The sequence below is a fragment of the Stegodyphus dumicola genome, chromosome 8, assembly GCF_044657685.1.
Source record: "Stegodyphus dumicola isolate Sdum_Otavi_A_Nest chromosome 8, ASM4465768v1".
Lineage (NCBI taxonomy): Eukaryota > Metazoa > Arthropoda > Arachnida > Araneae > Eresidae > Stegodyphus > Stegodyphus dumicola.
This window is the reverse complement of record NC_140775.1, coordinates 163,714,290-163,721,987: the sequence shown is the minus strand read 5'-3', so window position 1 is coordinate 163,721,987 and position 7,698 is coordinate 163,714,290.

Here is a 7,698-nt window from a genome sequence, read left to right as displayed (position 1 = left end):
GATACAGAGTCTCGTGCGCTGGAGATAAAAATGTTTTTCCGTACAACGTTGCCATTGCTCGGTTTGAAATCTTTGAGTTTGCTAATCAAATATTCGCTAAAGTTTTACAAAATATGAAATTGATAACAAAACAAATTCCAAATTTGTGCTTCCACATGCCCCTATTCGCAGTAGGATTACGTCATTCAAAATTCGATGGCTCTATGTACAGTTGTTTTATCAGAATGCGGGAAATATACATACATTTATGCAGATTTTTCATTATTTAATTTCTTCAAATATAACGCAATACTCTAACATTTGGTGGCAACAATTGGAAAAGCGAAATGGGCATTTATAGTGAACCAATGCAAAATCGCAAAACTAAAACAATAGTCCTTTAGAGACAAAGCTCCTTTGGACGAAATATAACTATTCCATCAGTATAAATAAAGAATTTAAATTATACATTTATTACGTATTATGTATCTTTTAAACATATGTATTAAAATAAAAATAAGCAATATAAAATTACAACATAATAACAAAATAAGGCGCGTAACATCATTCACTTCAGTATTTTCATCAACAGCAACGCTTATGAAAGTTTCTTCTAATCCAGAAATTTTGTTTTGTTGCTATGTTTTCTGCTATTTAAGTTATTCTTTTTCAGTAGTTCGCGCAGAAGCCTATATTTCTTGAATTCGGGGTAATATTGTTTGTAGGTTTGGTAAATCGCTGAACGCAATATTTCAACACTTTTTTTAAAATGTGCCCTTTAACATATTCGCCATATAAGGGATTAATTTTGGAAGAACCTAGGTTACAGAGATTTGTTACAATTATATTATTATTTTTAGGTTAGATGAAATAACCAAATTAAAAAAGAGACTTATCTGGGTATTATAAAATAAAGTTAGAACTTTGTTTTAACCTTATATAATAATTTAGAACTTTTTATCTTGCGTACAGATATTATATAATAGAAATTTATTATGGCATTAACTAAAAAATCATTACTTGCTTCCAAAATTGGTTTTAGCGAGATGCTGCTGCCATCTATGGATAGTATTGTGAATTATACTAATAAAATTTCAGCTATAACACACTAATTGCGTGATATTAATAATCTGTTACTCCTTCAAGAAAAAAATAGTTGCTGACATGAATAGCGAAGCAAGCAGAAAAAAAGAGAAAGAATGAAAAGATAATTTATAAATGCTAAAAGTTTATTTTTTAGTAAACCCAGTAAATGTCATTAAGAACATTCAAACACAATATTTAATAAGAAAAAAGTAACAGATATATTAAAAATAAATATTTCCCAAAATTTTATGGACAGTAATAAGAACTAAGTAATAGCAGGTTTTTATCATAAAACGTATATTGTGGCAAACCAACTTACTAATAGCACAAAGAAATTTAGCTTTATGGCTTTCGCATTCGTGTCCATAGATGGCAGCACTACCAATTCGGATGATTGCAGTAATGGACCAACCTAGAATACACAACAAATAATTCATTTTGGCTATAGCTTCAGAATAGTCAAATTGATCATAAAGTGTCCTTTTAGCCAATCTAGCTCAGCGATTAATAAGCTTAATCATATCTTTAGAAAAAAATAAAAGCTTAACATTTGGCAGGGTTTATGTCACAGGCAATTTATGATGATTGTTAGGTTGGGGGAGAGGGGGAATGAAACATATAATATTTCTACATGATCTTCTACAGTAATTAATTTTCTTATTTATTTTCTATTATTTATTTTAGTTGTCTTACTTTTAATAATAAGTTATTTATTATAAGGATTATAGATCTAAATATCTATGTCTAAATATACACATGTAAGATTAAAAATCTGTAAGTAAAATTTTAAATTAAATTAGCAATATCTCCTTAATTCTTCGTTTTAATTTAGGTGTTCCCTTCTCTAATCTAAAAATAGCAATTGCTTATAATAAATTTTCCCGTCTTTTCTTTCTGCATCATTTCTCGATTGCTCCATGACTTTTACATAACGCTAGTGACGTGAATGGAACTAAAACAGCCAATAATAATTTTAAAGCATTATTAATTACCCAATCAAATATGCTGAAACCGAAAATAACCTACTTTGAATTCAGATTTTATCCTGAACATATGGCACTTTGCTCTGGTATTTTTTCCTAACTAGACTGCTGTTTGCCGATTCTCATTAAACAAAAAAGATATCAAAATATATCTGTTTTCTGAAACAGACGCAATTAGTTTGCCAAATTATTTGTGGCCTCAAAATGCTTAATTACAATAAAAAATTAGTTTAGTTTGCTATAACTACGTCTTGTTGCATCTACATGACTTCCAAATATTGTCTTAATTAAGGATCTTCTATGGGTGCTTCAACATACATCTGCGTTGTTTCCAAATCATCACACTCACTCACACACACAAACGCATATATATAGAGAGAGATAAACAAGAGCTTAGAAATTTCAAAGTTAAGATTATAAGTTCCTGAGTAGCTGAGAAATTAATTAAATAATCAAGATATAATAAGAATTAATCAAAATATGGTAATTTTAATACGAAAAACTTATATCAAAATCAAAACCAAAGAATTCATGAAATAACAAAATAAAATGTAATGCAATAATATAATTAAATAAATATTTGAAAGTGGTTCTTCTCAAGTAGCAGCCAAGTTTTTAACTGAGACATATTTTTTAATTATATCTGGAAGATTATAAATTCATTAATTTTTTTTTCTCAGTGGCAGGCACTTGCCTATAACGGCATTGGCGACTCCTAAGGCCAGAAGTGAGGGCCATTTTATTGTTGAGGCACCTAATAAGCGGCCGCCGTTACCTCCTATGAAGGGACAGACAATTTTAAATCCAAGTCTTCTCCAGGACTCCAACCCGGTTCTTCGGTGTCGCAGTCAGGCTCCTCTAACCACTGTACCGTCTGGGAGGCGAAAGTTCATGAAATAAATTAAAACAAATTGCAAATAAAAAGACAAATAAACATTAATCAATTAAAATAATGGAAGGTCATAAAATTTTATAACGCAAATTAAGAATTCAATAAAAGTATAAAGTAAAAAAAATCACTTTTTAAAATAAATCATCAAGGTGCTATCTCTTCCGACCCAGTCTTGATGAATGATCTTCTTGTTAGATTTCCAACCACCAACTATTGAATTACTTATTCAATTATTGTATTACATGTATACATATGTATATCACCGTTAAATGTCTCATGAATTACTTGTCTTAGGCTCGTGGTTTCATTTAATAACTGAGTGAAATGAGGACCTTCATTCCGGATATGAATTCTTGAGGCAGTACCCTATTCCAGTGAGGCTTACTATACGTTGGTCAAACTAGCAGATTCTTGAAATTTCGTATTAAGGCTCATGAATCATACATTAAGGAAACCGAAACTCATAAATCGTCCATTGACAAACAGTGTTGGTAAAAGCATCAAATTTTCTGTTTCTACGCAGAAAAAATTTTTCAGAAACCATTTTCTGTTGCCGAATTAAGATTTCTTAGATGCGTTTTGTATTTATAAAAATCCTTCAATTCTGTTTAATGACCACAGTTTCAATATATTCTTTACATTCAGTTTTAAAGAAATGGTATCATAAATACTTTGACAGTTTGTCAACAGGCGACGCCACTGACTTTATTCTCTTCTTTTTGTCAACTGTCATCTCTTGAGTCTATGTTTAAGTCCCTTTCACTTCTGCAGCTGAAGAAAAGGGTTTTATTAAACTCTCGAAATTATAGTCCTGCAAATTTACCCAACTTATGCTGATTCTTGTTGCTACAGTATGTTTAACATTGAATCAAAGATTAATTTTTGGACAGTTGTGGTTATCGGACTCTTTTCAGCAAAACGTAATGAAAATTTAAACAATTAAAGTTTTAAATGTCTTGTAAAAAGAAGAAAAAAGAGCTGTAAAGACATCCAGAAAAAGCCAATCCATTTTGCAGCAATACATAAAAATTTGAATTGAAGGAATTGTTAACATATGAGTTTTCACAACAAAGCAATTTTTAAGTAAATTACGTAATGATAACCCAGCTAAAATTTACTTTATTGCATTCGTGATAAGCTTATGTGCAGTATTATCATGTTTAGAACCATGAGTAGACAAGCTAGACACCGGTTAACCTACTGCGCTAAAGTAACGCATAGGATTGGCTAAAGATTACTAAGATTACTACATTTCATTCTTCTTCAGGAAGGGTGAGATTTGCATATGGTTTTCCAAATATGTATTAAACCATTGCGTTTGAATAAAGCAAATCATCAAAAGAACACAGAAAATCATAATAAAGATAACGCTTTTTCTTAAAGAAAAAGAAAAACACTATTTATTTGCAAATTCCTAGCTATTTCGTAAAATTAACCCTTATTTTCACAGCCACTTTTTTTTTTTTTTTTTTTTTTTTTTTTTTTTTTTTTTTTTTGTCTCAAAATTATCTTTTTCTAGCCCAAAGAGGCAATTTTCCTAGAAAGGCTATTAATTTCGTTTTGGCATTTTGCGTCATCCACTATAAAACGGCGTTTCACTTTTCAAATTGTTGCCACCAAATATTACTACCCTGCATTATATTTAAAGAAATTTAATAATGAAAAATCTGCATGAATGTTTCTCGCACTGTGAAAAACAACGGTACTTAGAGACATCAAATTTTGAATAAAGCAATTCCTCCACTCGAATATGGGCATCTAGGAGCCCAAATTTGGAATTTGTTTTATTACCTTTTTCATATTTTGTAAAACTTTAACGAATTTCGGATTAGCAAACACAAGGTTTTTAAAGCAAACAATAGCAATACTTTACGGTAAAAAAATTATCATCGGCGAGGGAGACTGTGTATCGGAAATTCTAAAGGCATATTCTTTTTAAATATTTTGTTATATTACTGTTGAATTGAATTTTATGTTTTAAGTGTGAAGAACTGGATATTTAATAAATAAAAGCAACACACAAAACATTAATAAAACACCCCTTTGGGTGTAAAATCTGAAAGCTTTCAGGTTTTTTATCTTTCGGGTTCTTTATCATCGAGCTCTGCAGATGTTCCAGGAAGAGGTTCTTTTCTAGGCTGCAGTTCATGCTTTGAAATTATGACACTACTGATACTGACTTACTCTTATTGTCCAAATCCCATATAGCGCGTTATTATTCCTATTATTTAATTGAACTCATAAAGCAAAATAAGCCAAATATACTCCTCTGTCACTTCCAATATAGCCTGTAAGAAATATCTGTTAAAATCTAATTGCATCCTTTAAAACGTGCACTTAGAACAAAGTAAAATCTATAATAAGTTGACGCAAATAGTTTATCACATCTATAACAAGTAATCAACTACCAATCTGCATTTATAGAAAGTTGATGCAAATAGTTTATAACGTCTTCCTCCAACTTTTAGTTCAGTTGAGAACAACCGTATATTTTGTGATGACCCAATAACAAAATAATATTTTTGTTGCTACAAGCGTAATTTAGGGGCATGAAAATATCAGCCCCATCAAATAAACCTCAAAAACATAAATTATATTTTAAAACATTTTGAAAAATGAATCGCTCAGAGGTTGAGTGTGTGTGATTATGGCAAAACAGCGAGGGCTATCTGCCTAAGGGGAGGGATGCCTTCGTGGAGGACTTTCTAAGGGAAACTGGCTCGGATACACGTTACACATGGGGAAAACCACGAAAACGCCCATACAGTCAGCCTGTTCGCGGGATTCGAACCTCGGACTGAACTACCAGTGTTCCGCGACTTTACCTCTCGGCCGCTGGTGTGCCGTTCAGAAGTTGAAAGCCATTTAGGTTTAACACGTTGACGGCGGCGCGGATATTCATTGTTCTTTTTCGTGCGGCGGCGCTAGAATTAGCGGTCCGTTTAGTGAAAGTTTATTCAACGTGTTAAGTTTATTTGATTAAGGCAAAGCACTCGAGGGCTATCTGCCTAAGAGAAGGAATGTCTTCTTGGAGGACTTACTAAAGGAAATTGGCGGACATACGTGTTCCGACAATGGAAAAAATCATGAAAACGCCCATGCAGCGAGCCAGCTTGCCAGGATTCGAACCCCAGACCGAACTGCCGATGTTCAGCTATTATACCGTTCGACATCTGATGGGCGGATGTTGAAGACCATTAGCTATCTTTGCGGATCCTGAATTAACTATTTCTTTCAACTTTCATTCCAGTGAAAGTAATTTAAATCATATAATTTTGGTAATTTGTTTTAGAACAAATGTTTTCGTGTTACAAACCAATCATTTTATTTTTAATGGAATAAGGAACGAATTTAAAATAGGAACTTTCTTTGCCCAGAAGGAGGGGAAAATTTACATTTAATATATTTTTACAAAATGTGTCCGTGACCAAAATTGTCTTAAGCAGAGAGTCTATGTTATTTGAATAAGAGTTTACAGTTAACGGCTAAAGATATACTTAATCTTTCAATCTTTAAGAAATATCCTGTGTAATGTAAATAACTAATAATTGATACGAGAAATCGAATTTAAATGCTACATAAATAATATGCGTTGACATTTTTCATCCGTTTCCTCTTCCGCTTTACCAGAAATAAAATTCAATATTTAAAGAATCTGAGATGAGCGACGTTTGATGTGTTTAACCAAATCATCAAATAATTATTCGTTTCCTCATCAAAAATATCTTCTTCGTAACAAACAATTTCCTCTTCCGTTTTATCCTTCTCACACAAACAAGTATGCGTATGATGATCACAAGGCACATCCAGAAAAGAAATCCAAGACAGGAAAAGAAGTGCAATCAATAATAGAATAATTGTTTTGCTCTGCTTGTTTTGGATGCAAGATATTAAACAAGATGCCATATATGCGTGACTTGAGCGCTTTATATGTAAAGTATTTTCTCCCTTATACAAATTGGTGCACAATGCTTCCGATTATGAGAATGAAGGTAGGAATGATCCCACGTTAGAAGATTAGAAGAAGAAAAAGCTGCGCTAATATAGAAACGCCATTTCAATAATATTGAAAATTCAAATTGAGATTAAATGAAATGTAAATAACACGGACGTCGAAATGTCACACTCTTATTTTCTGTTATAGCTTTAGTTAGCTGTGAAGAGATACAATGTTTTATAATTGTAATTAATAATAATAATTACAGGTCTAAATAATGTAGAATCGGTACTTACGGTCTAGGAATATGATGTCTGTAAAATGACTTCTTTTGTGGCTGTCTAGGGCTAATAAACTAGTCCAATTTACAAATAAATTGATTATTTAATGGAAACATGAATAGTTGCTATAAACTACAAAATGATTACACGTGTAGAAGGATGAATTTACATAGATGATATTTACAGATGAAGACAATTGACCGTCTTTTACATGTAAACATCTTTCAGTCGCGTCATCATTTTAATGGCGGAATCGTCTGCCTTCCATCATCGAAAAAAAGGTGAAAGATTTATTCTCACAGCTTGTTGCGTCATCCGATTATAATGAACGATGCCATCCCACAATAATATATTAATTTATATCATTAATATTAAAAACTAAGCAAAAATTATTTATTCGAAAATTAATAATTTTCATAGCAAATCCTCTCATTTCATAATAACAGTAATTCTTAAGCTGGTAAACCTTGCTTTACGGAATTCTTTCTAAAGACATATGAATTAATTTATCATATCGATTTTTCCCTAATCTATATGCTC